Raw genomic sequence first — 12,541 nt, forward strand, 5'->3', positions numbered from 1 at the left:
GTGGATTTTCTTATTTACCTGAGGAATGAAAAACTTCTCATTTTCAGTGATTAAAGGCTATATCACTTAGCCTTGATGAGTCTTCAGACTAAGGAGTAGACCTCTCTTCCTTGTGGGAATTATCGTCTTTGACCCGTCGTTTGGAAGAATCTTGTTCCCCGCGAGAAATAACCATCAGTTTGGTATGGTATGTGACCAGGGTCCTTCGGTCACTCTGGAAGAATCCTTATAAATCCTTACGAAGGGATCTCACTCCTATGACAGTGTTAGCCTTAGTTTCAACGAAAAGTGGGAGAGAGCCTGATGGTCTTACCGTATTTAGTGTTACTTTCTCAGCTGGGGAGACAGGTCTTGTTCTCATTCCTTCACGAATTCGTGGCAAAACCTCAAAACCCATTGATCACTAACTTTAGATTTGAATCCTTATCAGTATCATGGCTAAAGGAGACGACCGATAAGTCAGATGACTTTCTTCCATGGCCTGTAAGGGTAGTGAGGTTCTACATAAAGCTAACGAGATCAGGTAGACCCAATGTACAGTCTCTTTGTTAGTGCAGGGAGAACAAAGAAGAAAATCTCCAGACATACCATCTCCTCCTGGCTTTGTTAAGTCACAGTAGAGCCCTCTAGGAACAAGAGGAGGAACCATTGGTCTTTAACCTTCGGAAACAACCATTCACTTGCTCAAGTTTTGAAGACAGTAGCTTGGAAAAGACAGACCATCTTCACAGTGCACTATCTCTGGGATTGCTTCCACAAGTCCCTGGACACATTCTCCATAGGACACTGTGGTACCAGTAGATGCCCAGCGAGTGATGTAGCAACCTCGCTCCTTCCGAGCCGTCGAAGCATCTTGTCTAAGATTGGCTTTCTTCCTTCTTTTCCTTCCTTCCGTCTCTTGGAATCAGCCGAAGAAGCGTTATAGTGCTGGGAGGGACACAGGTGCAGGTGGGCATACTAGTGATGGGCAGTTATTTTACCAAATAGTCTAAGTGTAGAATCTCCACACTTCTGGCGAAGGGTGTTTGATGATTAAGGAACTAATAACAGGAACTATGCTCTCACTGAAGATAGATTCTTGTATTAAAAACTCCTTTACCACTTTACCACACAATAGGTCCTTCACCCATGGGTCATGGGTTGCAAGGATCCTTTGCTCTTGTTACCAGACTTAGCATCACGATCCTAGATTGCTAGCTAAATGGACGAGCGAAACTTCATCCCTTGTAAGGATGGCTTCCCTATTAAAAGATGAAGGCTTGTACAGTATTTGCTTAGGAACAAATCACAAATTCTAAAAGTAATTAAGGTTGTGATGGCCTGGCGGTAGCGTCCTTGCCTGGTGATTGCCAGACTGGGGTGTGAGTCCCGCTTAAACTCGTTACTTCCTTTGGTCGCTGCAACCTCATTGTCCTTGTGAGCCTAAGGAGGTGGGTTTGGGGGGAGCCTATAGGTCTATCTGCTGAGTCATCAGCAGCCATTGCCTGGCCCTCCTTGGTCCTAGCATGGGTGGAGAGGGGGCTTCGGTGCTAATCATATGTAATATGGTCAGTCTCTAGGGCATTGTCCTTCTTGATAGGGCAATGTCACTGTCCTTTGCCTCTGCCATTCATGAGCGGCCTTTAAACCTATAGGTTTTGCTTCTCGCTGCATCCACCCCAAGTCCCAGGCAAAGGAAAGTGGAGGCTCGGAGCATTGTCAGACCCGGACCACGAGGGAATACTGGGTGGCAGTTGCTAGGACCTCGATAATTCTACATTGGCCGTTTCCAGGTTTTGTCAGAATCTACCCTGACCAAAGGACTTAGGTTTGTATAGCTAGGAAGAAATAATAGTATAAATTACTTTTATGATTTGTAATATTTTGTATTTTCTTCATAAATTCAAGCTTTATAAACACTCCTAACGCTCTTATAAACCTATTATGCACTCTTAAACCCTTTTTTGATCCAAAATTTATTTTTACTGTAGACACATCCGTAGGTATGCATAAATGAGAAAATTTAAATCTGATCAGTCACTAATTTATGTACAGTACTGCTCAACCAGGCTACTCCATTGACCTAAAAGTTTGTCCTTTTTCTGTGGCCCAAAAGGACAGCTGTATTTGATATAAACAGGATTTTAATAATACTGATGTTTTACTTAATTGTACAGTACAGTGTTCAATAATTATATATGTAATAGTCACATTTCAGTATCATCTTATGAAATAAAAACACAGAGAATGTACGTCTGTTCCATTGTTTACATTTGTAAGCTCTCTGTTACCACAGTCTATGTTTCCAAAATCCGCTGACTAAGAAAAACTACTGAATGACTTTTTTCTTGCTATAAGAGATTGGTTGATCTTGTCGTCCTCTAGGAGAGAGTTGCTCCAGGATCTGAACAAGCTTGTTGCACCAATGTGGGTATCGTGATCAATTGACAGAAGTCGAGTCTTTTCATCTTGTTGCCTGCTATTTAGAATACTCCACAAACTGTTGACAACCTCGAATTTCAGGCGAACCCTGGGGGCTCCTAAATGGCCACACGCTGAATGGTTTCCAGATTTGCTGGTGATCTGGATCGAGGTACCGGTACAACTATCGTAGTAGCCCGACCTTCTTTGTCATTTCCATATGCAGAGGTTTCACAAGTCAGTGAAGTCCCTTTTATTGTACAGTGGAGGCTATCCAACATTGCCTTCCAGCGAAAGGGTTTATGTGAGATATCTGGATACCTCCATAGATCCTCAGCAGCTATTTTGTAGGGAAAGTGGGCCATCTTCTGTGATTGGCATCATAAACTGGGAGTCTGCAACTAATCGCCTAAGTCTTTATCTACCTTCACCAAGAAGAGCTTATCTCAGTCTCCTTGGCAGCCTTGAGCCAAGCCTTCAGCTTGAAAGGCCTGGACCTTTCCTCTTCATGGGCACTGTCCTTGATGATGAGGAGCTTCAAGAACTCCTGTCCTGTCCTTGGACGTCTCAAGATTTCTCGCCGTACAAGCCACTAAGAAGAGCATCAAACAGGTGTCTTGACACTTGAGACCTTTTTCTTGCTGGCTCTAGCCTTGGTGAAAAAGATAGGGGAACTTCATGGCATTTCATATTCTATTAACCATGACAAGGGATGGAAGATCTTGACGACCTTTGTTCCAGAGTTCGTAGCTAAGACACAGACACAAAACCTAGCAATCCACGACCCAAGGTTCGAGTCCTTCTCCATCGCTTCTTTCCTCTCCTAGATGCGACTAAAAATTGGCATGACCTAATTCTCTGTCTTGTGAGGGTGTTATCTCAAGAGACCTCGGCACTGTGGACCGGAGCAGAAAACGTTGTGCCTTAGCACTCGTAGGGTGAAAAAAGCCCATTTTTAAGAGTACACCTCCTTTGGCTTTGCTAAACCATCAAACACACATACCCGACCCCGGAGGAAGCCACGCTGCGGCGCTTCGAAGTCGCGACCCAACAAAGTCAAGTATGGGCTCTACCCTCGCCTTCAAGAAGAATCTGTCTGTGGTACAAGTACTGGAGGCAGCACTTCCTGGACACCTCCTCTTTAGTAGCTGTAGCAGATGCTGCTCAGCATGTTGTGCAATAAAGTCCAAGAAAGAAAGGTAAGAATATCTGGCCCTTTCTTCCTTCCTTCTCTCTTGGGGTTCTAGCAGTCGCTCTGTTATGGGGTTGGACCAGACGATGGATGTAGTTAAGCTACTTAATATAATACATTATGGTTTTTCATAGAATTATTTTCATCATTGTTCTTTACAAGTAGAAGGATTGAGAGATCGTGGGCTTTTCCGTTACATTCGGACACTCGATCTCAAAGGATTTGGAGACTCCTAACACTCCAACATATCTATGCTCAGGTAGTTTGAATAAGTCATGACTTTCCTTCTTTTTACAGGACCAAAGTACATTGACAATTCCTGGGTCAGTAAAGCCAGTCAGTTTAGTCCAATAGGGGCTTCCATGCCTCCCAAGGATACGTATCGAATAAAAGGTCAAAGCTTTGTATGACGTATGGGAATAAATAAAAAACTTTTAATGACTTGGGACTTTCAAGTTGCAGTACCTACTGCCTGATCCACCCCGCTCGTCCTAGGTAAAACTGTGTTTATCTTCGCTGAAGCTTTATCATATTAAAGGTCTCAGGTTCGAATGGATATTTAGAGATTTTTAACATTTTGAGAAAAGAAAATATATTTCTATTTGACTCAAATGTTGTGTTGGGAAGCTTGATAAAACTGGCTGGACTCACCAGGGCAATTTTGAAACTATTGGTATCTCTTGGTATTCTTTAGATTTTCATCATACTCTATTTACATACACACACACACACATATATATATAAATTTTTATATTTCACACATTTGCTTATACAGGATATACAAACCATAACTAATCCCATTAAGGTTTTGTAACCAGTGATGTCAAACCCTTTTTTTGTATGAAAACTTTTTCATTTTTCAGATTCCTCAACTTACGTATTGATATTAAACGAAACCTTCCATTTCCCCAGTGCCCCAAGCCTGTGATAGCTGCCATTCACAATGCGTGTGTTGGAGGTGGGGTGGACCTCTTCTGCTCGGTTGATATACGTTACTGCACGTCGGATGCCTGATTCCAAGTAAAGGAGGTTGATATTGGTGAGGAATCTCTCTCTCTCTCTCTCTCTCTCTCTCTCTCTCTCTCTCTCTCTCTCTCTCTCTCTCTCTCTCACAGATATATGGGTGTTCCATCCCTCTTGTTTTTACTTTTGAATACAAAACAAACATTTCACAATTCAATTTCTGACTTCCAGCATTATGGAATACTGCCTCACGATCAGTTGTTGTTTGTTTTGTTTTACTTTGTTACAACACAAAGACAAACTATTATCGTCCTTCTCTTTAGGAAAAGGGATAAAAAGGAAGCTGGAACACTTCACCCAGGTGTAAACAACCATCAAGGAGGCAGCTCGCTGTAACCCCACATGATTCCACCCATCAGAGAGGACAAGTGTGCTGGGTTTTTTTTATTGCCTTCCCCTCTACTCATCAGGCGGACATGCCCGTAGGTGCTGCCCCATACTTGCAGCGCCTTCATGAGTAGCGCAGAAGTAGATCCTCACAGGCTGTGTTGGTCCTGCAGAGGCAACGTATGCTCCGAGGCCTCTCCATGCAGCAAGTGTAGGGAGTAGCCATCCTCCTTGTGGGTGTTGGTTTGGCAGTAGGAAGAAAGAGAAGTCCAAGAGGGATTCTTCCCCTTCAGGGTCAACCTCAAAGTTGAAGAAGTCCAGGGTGCCCTTTTGATCCTCCAGAACTCCCTACTCGAGTAGGAGTGATGGTCGTTTAAGCCTTGGACAAACAGGTCATGTCGTTTTCCCTTGCCAAACGGCAGCACCTCCTCCTCAGGGGGACTCCCCATCTCTTTCTTCACACAGCTGATGCCTCATGAGTGCTGTGGTGATCTCTGGGGGAGTCTAGACTCCCTTTCAGAGAAGCTTTAGCAGTTCCAGGAAGCTCTAGCAGTTCCAGGAAGCTGTTCCAGTTCCAGGAGGTGAAATATCACCTGTAGGTCATTGCCCTGGTGATGTCTTCTCCTCAGCAGCTGGCGCTCTCGCATGACCGGCCCATCCCGAGCCTTCTCTATACCCTCCTGCTTTTCATAAGGTCTCTACTTCAGCTGTAGCTTGGCACCGTACGAGGTCTTCCTCATTGGACCTTGGTAGCTCTTTGGAGCCCTATCACTAGGTTGTGACTCAGCTTCAGCGTGATCTCTCCTCCAGTAAGAGGTCACCTTCTACTAGATCTTTGCCTTCCTCAACTTCACTTTGTCAGACCTTCTCCCTCCTCTAGATCTTCACCCAATAGATCTTCTAGACGTGAAGCCCTCTATCCCCTGGAGCATTTTGAGTGGTAAATTCAGTTGGAACAGAGACTTCCTCCCACCCAAGAGAATATTTCAACATCAAACCATTGTTCCCTCTCCTTGGGTGGTGTCATAGCCTCTGTACCTTGGTCCTCTACTATCTTGGGGTAGAGATCTCTTTACGCGAGGTGTCTCAGGCACACTATTCTATCTTATTACTCATTTTTCTTATTTTTTGAATATCTTATAGTTGAAATATGAAAGATCCATTTTAATGTTGTTGTTCTTAAAATATTTAACTTTGATTGTTCATTACTTCTCCTGAAGTTTATTTATTTATTTCCTTCTTTCCTTTCCTTACTGGGCTTATAGCTTCTTGCTTTTCCAACTAGGGTTGTAGCTTGGCTTGTAATAATAATAAGGATTAGTCTCCTATAGTAAAGGTTGATGGTTTCGATTTGTGTTGGAATGAATGAACAATTTTTTTTAAGAATAATTTGTATATTTCCAAAGTATACAAACCTTCACTAAAACTTTCCCGCCATCACAACAAACCCCCAGAACAAGTCCCGGCTGCAATCCAAGTGCGGTTACAGCGAGACGTCTCCCTGCCACCCACAGGCTGTTGACACCTTGTTAAAGCTTTGACTGCCTTTTATCCATTCTCCTATAGTAAAGGACTCGAGTTTATATAGTTAGGAAAAATATAAATCATCTTATAAATTTTTCATCTTTATCTTATTAAATGACACTCACTGTTGCCCTTTCTCTCTCTCCTCCTCTTCTTTGCTAATCATCTTATCCATCATTATATCCAGACCATTTCAATTTTCAAGAGTCCTTCTGCAGAATAGTAATAAGCTAACATCTGTGAGTAACCGCAACTCACAAACTTAATAGGTTCTAAAATTGTTTACATTTTGTCCTGTGGTAGACTTCACCTAACTCACATTCTTAGGATTTTCAGATGTAAAAGTCAACAAATAATTCGGTTTCATATTGCAAATGTCCTCTTGCTTTCTGCATTCAAGTTATGTAATATTATTTATTACATCTATCATTATGAACATGTGATACAATATCTAATTTTAATGGTTTCAATTGGTTTTTTGTTTGCATCAACGAATGTTTGTAAGTTTAAGACCTTCTGCCTCAAAGGTATCCTACAGCAAGCTCCCTTCTTCCAGGAATGGCCGCCGACGTGGGTACTTTGCAACGTCTTCCAAAGATCATCAGCAACGAGAGTTTGGTTCGGGAGTTGGCCTTCTCTGCCAGAAAGATATTCGCCAGCGAGGCAGAAAAAGGTGGCCTGGTGTCCCGCATATTCGACAACAAAGAGAGGTTTGTCCGTGGCTCCTTGGCATATCTGACAGCCTACCACTGAATTACTAAGTCATTAATGCCTTATATGCATTTAATCACAGAGGGAATGTAATTGAGGAACCCTGTGTGCAACTGTACCCTCACAAGCTGAAGGCTTTACCTTTCCCGCTTGCCAGTAGCAAAATGTCATATTAATTTGTCCTCCAAGTTGGGAAGGTGGTGACACTACTGTACAATATAGTGGCTCTGATTCCTTAGCTTATTATATGATCTGGAGTTGAATGGATAAAGCTTTGACTGGCTGCTTTAGTTTTCTCAAAGTTTTTCATTTTCAGTTCATTCTCCAGTTTATTTGATACTTATTAAACGTAGCTTTGTTCCTCTGCGACATACAAACCCTTGTCCTTTAATTAGGGAGATTGTTTCGGTGCAAGTTGGAATCGATCGTTGTAGTTGGGTCTATCCAACGCCAGGTGGTGGGCTGGTAAGTTGCTCTCCTTCTCCAGTGAAAGAAGACTCACTTTAGCTTCAGCCGCTGTTGTGTCCAAATGTATAAAACATCTTCCAAAACTTCTAATCCTTTTTCTTTGCTGTATGATGGATGAAAACAAAATGGAAGCAGGGACTTGGTGTTTGGCGGGGGAAGGATAGACGCTGCAACTGCTTCGTGTCGAAGCCGGTTGTAGATCTTCACTCCCTCTGTGCCTTTTGTAGCAGGCATGCCGTTCACAGGCATCCTTGTGTTCTCAATGTCGATTGGAAAAGTATTATAAAGGTAGCATATTAAGAAATATCTCAAATCCTTATGAAAAGGATATTACCTGTTGCCCAGTTCTAAGGGTTGAGTCAGGCGTCCAATGACACTTGGCTATTCCCCCAGTATGATTTAGTCATTCCCTTGTTCCATTACTAGAGGCTTTATACGGAGTTGATTTCACTTGTACAACATTGTACTGCTCCAACAACTAAATAAATTCCTGGGAAATAAACTCAGGGCTGTTGTCAGTCAATATCTGGACTGGAACATGCAAAATAACCAGAAAAACTCAATCTTCATGTGCTTGGCATATCATGCTGCTCCTCATATTCCCTATGGGTACTGCCGTCACAGTGGTCGACTACCTTCAGACACCCAATAAAACCAGTACTAGTTGGGAGACTCACAAGGTCCATAGTGACCAATTCAAAAAGAGAAGAGGTCACTATTTTCAAAGTTGGCAGCGGCAACAACCTTCCGCGAGATCTTAAAATTCTGACATTTTCAACACGTTCAGTACATATCCCTGATTACACTAATCGAGGATTTGTGCCAAACGCGTTGACGGAGTATTGCAATCATTTTACCTCTTCCCTAGTGAGCATTTTGCAGGTGTGTCTGCCACCTGGTCTGTCAGGAAATTGAAGTTGTCTACAGGTACTGCTGAGCTATTTGGGCTCTTGTTTCACTAGCAGACCCTGGTGCACCTCCAGGTCAGACCAACATCTTCGTCGGCGCCCACTCGTGTCCGAGTATTGGGTTCTGTCGTTAGCCATCAGCCTCCTATCTATGGGGTGGGTGCTTATGCCTGATGTGGCTGCTAAGTCCTAGTCTGTGGTGGAAGAGTCGCGGACAGTGTTCACAAGGGAGGGTAGGTGGTGGGCGGGGCTGTTCTAATCGCTCTCTCCTTCTTCTCCTCCTAGCCTCCTCATTTTGTCTCCTCCTCTCCTCGAAGTCCATGGTGCCATGGTGTACTGTACTCCTCCCGGTTTTCCTGTCCCTGGCTGTTTCTTCCCATGAGGAAGGATCGATGTCAGTTAGAGCCAGGGTGCGCTTTAGTTGATCTTTATAGCGCATTTTCGGGGCTCCTCGTGGTCCGGTGCCCTGGGTCAGTTCTCCGTAGAATATTTTCTTTGGGAGCCTAGATGGATCCATCCTATGCACGTGTCCTATCCAGCGGAGGCACGTTCTAAGACTTCAATGTTGGTGGTGTGGCTCTCCCAGGGAATTTTCAAGATCTGCCTCAGTTTCATTTGTTGGAAGCGTTCTAGGTTTTTAATATCGTTTCTATATAGCGTCCATGTTTCACATGCATACAGGAGCGTGGAGAGGACTACTGCCCTGAACACCATTATTTTGGTGGTCATTGTCAGTGCGTGGTTGTTAAATACGCGGCAGTTGAGTCGGCCAGAGGCGGAGTGGGCTGCCCTGATCCTGTTCTCCACGTCCTTTTTGCTTGTGGGAGCTGATGTTAGGATGCTTCCTAGGTAGGAGAACTGGTCCACCTGTTCTAACGGTTGGTCATTCACTGTGGTATTGAAGTTGGGGAGCATCAGTCCTGGTGGATGTTGGACGAGGGTCTTGGTTTTATCTGTGTTGACTTGCATCCCAAAACGTTCGTAGGCAGAGTTGTATGCATCAGCTAACGACTGCAGGTCCTCTGCCGTCTGACCTGGGGTGGCATTGTCGTCAGCATACTGCAGTTCTCGCACTGCACACAAGGTGGTCTTGGTTCTGGCGCGGAGTCTGGCGAGGTTGAAAGTGCCTCCATCCATGCGGAAACGTAGGTCGACTGAGGGTGTGTCTGGGGGAATCTCGTTGAGCATTGCTACGGTGTATACAGAGAAACACGTCGGGGCCCGAACACAGCCCTGCTTCAGGCCGCCGTTGATGGGGAATGGGTCTGAAAGAGAGTTCTGGTGGCAGACTCTCCCAACCATTCCGTCATGGAGGGCACGCACCAGCTTGACAAAATCGGGTGGGGAGCCATATCTTTTGAGGACAGCCCACATGGCAGGTCGAGGTACTTTGTCGAAGGCCTTTTTCAGATCCCAGAAGATGAACATTATGGGCTGTTGTTGTTCGAGGCTCTTCTCTTGTAGTTGTCGCGCACAGAAGATCATGTCTATGGTCCCGCGGGAAGGTCGAAAGCCGCACTGGGACTCTGGCAGGACGTCTTCTGCGAGAATAAGGAGGCGGTCAAGGAGAATCCGAGCGAAAATCTTACTCGCGATGCTTAGTAGTGATATTCCCCGGTAGTTGTTACAGTTCTCCCTGTCTCCCTTCTTGAAGATGGTAGTGATGTTTGCATCACAGAAATCACTGGGGAGGGTCTTGGTCTCCCATATTTTCAGTATAAGGAGCATCAAACGGTTCCTCAAACCGGGGCCACCGTGAGTGAGGAGCTCCAGCGGGATGTTATCTGGCCCTGGGGCTTTGCCGGGCTTCATCCGCTGCAGGGCCTTGTTGAAGTCATGGATGGAGGGTGGTAGTGCCATCCAGTGACGGACGGGATGCTGCGGGGTCATTCGCAGTAGATCGTCTGGGGGTGTCTGCTTGGTCATTGAGGAGGTTCTCAAAGTGAGACCTCCACCTGGCCAGGATGCCCTCACTGTCGGTGATGGTCGTGGCCCCATCCGCGTCCTTCAGGCTGCCCACTGATGACCGTGTGGGACCGAATATTTCCTTTGTTGCTGCATAGAAGCTGCGCAGGTCACGTTGGTCAGCGAAACTCTGTATTTCTGCAGCTTTTCTTTGCCACCAGGTGTTCTGGGCTTCACGGATCCCTCTTTGGCAACCAGTTTCAGCCACCTTGTGAGCACATTTGTTAGCTGCTGTTGGTTGGTTTTCCAAAGTCAGGCGTGCTTGTCGTTTGGTTTCAATGAGAAGAGAGATGGTAGCATCATTCTCATCAAACCTATCCTGCCGTTTCTTGGTGGTGTAGCCTAGTGTTTCCTCCGCGACACGGGCCATGGCGTTTCTGAGGGTGGTCCAGTGGTGCTCAACAGTGGCCTGACCCACGGGGTCTGCGAGGTGTTGTTCGCAGGCCTCCTTGTAGTTCTGTGCCACCTGTGGGTTGCAGAGCTTACTACAATCAAAGCGTTGATGTGGTACGCTGTCAGGTGCCCTTCTGGGTGGTCGTAGGGTCGTCACGGAGAGTCGGGAGATGAGGAGTCTGTGGTCCGTCCAGCAGTCGTCCGCTCCGGGCATGGATCGGGTGATGCGGACGTCTCCTCGGTCTCTGGCTCTGGTCAGGACGTAGTCCAGGGTGTGCCAGTGTTTAGACCGTGGGTGTCTCCATGTGGTCTTTTGTTGTTTCGGTAACTGGAAGATGGTGTTGGTTACCACAACAAAAGGAATCCCACTTTGTACAGCTGTGTGTAGATGACACACCAGCTTTGTTTCTATAATTGTTTGAGGAAGGAATACTAGAATTGCTTTTGAAATTGTTTATATAAGGAACACCAGAATTGACCCATTGCCCTTAGAATGTGTTCCAAAATGACTGCCGTTTTCTGGCCAATTGTAATACTCTGTCCTTTGTTGAGCAGATTTTCATTTCAAAGGAAACTGAGACTGAACATGTGAAGTAAATGTGTCTCCCTCTAACCACGAGCATTCTTGTATTGAGGCCTCTTAGGGTATCCATGATGCATAGAGAAGCATTGTACTACAAGAGGGATAAAAGATCCATTATCCATATGTAACTTCCTGATTTCCATAATTTCCTGAACTTTTCTAGAGCTTTCATCCAGTTCGGTAGAATTCCAGTGATGGATATCTTTGGAATTAGCAAATATGAAGTATGAACACCAAGGAAACTTTAGAAAAAGTGTCAGGTTTTGATAAAGTTAGCCACAGCATCTGTTTCCCTCCCCTTAGAGATATGAATAGAAGATAGGTGATATTATGAGGACCAAGTATTTACCATACTCCAAAATATATCGATAAAACTTGACGAGTCTTCATGTGTGAATATGGCAGTCTTTCTTTGGGGAACTTGTGGCACTGTGGGGATATGGAGAAACTGGCTTTAATTGCTACAACTTCTGTTTGTCATGAGATTGTTTGGGACTTATGTTATTAGGTCATATGAGGTTAAGATAACACTGTTTGTCATGAGATTGTTTGGGACTTATGTTATTAGGTCATATGAGGTTAAGATAACAAAAGATTGCAGAAATGATGTCCTTGTGAGAAGTTCTAGAAAAACTTTCGTTAGTCATACCTATGGAAGGTTTGTTATTGGAAGCAAGGTGAACAGATATTTGCCAGACTACTAGGAAGCTGCTACGAGTGCATGATGATGGTGTTGGGAGTTGGCTTGCAGCATAACTAGAAATGCCTTAGAAATATCCATGTGTTCATAGGTGCAAAAGATGGGCAGTTCTTCATTACAGAAGATCCCCACCTTACGAACCTTTGACTTACAAACATTTGTAGATAAAAACACAAATACAACTAAAAATAACAAAGATAAGATAAAGAAATACTATAATCAAACAATATTATATCATTTAATACAGTAGGTAAAAGGACATTTGTAATAACCCGATATCTATTTCATTTGAAACCTGACTATTTGTTGACTTTTGTAGCTGAAAATTATAGGGATTGGATTCAGGT

At 44.4% G+C, this 12,541-nt stretch overlaps 1 long non-coding RNA gene across 3 annotated transcripts in view; it reads left to right on the plus strand.

Annotated features, from left to right (window-relative positions):
- LOC137643802 (uncharacterized) overlaps positions 1 to 7,170 on the plus strand; it is a 75,277-nt gene extending 68,107 nt beyond the window's left edge. Inside the window, exons 6-7 of one of the 3 annotated variants that reach the window (XR_011045074.1) lie at positions 4,456 to 4,631; positions 7,023 to 7,170. This is a non-coding gene — a long non-coding RNA (uncharacterized lncRNA). The remainder of the gene's footprint in view (positions 1 to 4,455; positions 4,632 to 7,022) is intronic. The other 2 variants (XR_011045073.1, XR_011045075.1) reach the window with 2 other exon arrangements.
- The last annotated feature ends 5,371 nt before the right edge of the window (positions 7,171 to 12,541 follow it).

The sequence above is a fragment of the Palaemon carinicauda genome, chromosome 7 (assembly GCF_036898095.1).
Source record: "Palaemon carinicauda isolate YSFRI2023 chromosome 7, ASM3689809v2, whole genome shotgun sequence".
Classification (NCBI taxonomy): Eukaryota; Metazoa; Arthropoda; class Malacostraca; order Decapoda; family Palaemonidae; genus Palaemon; species Palaemon carinicauda.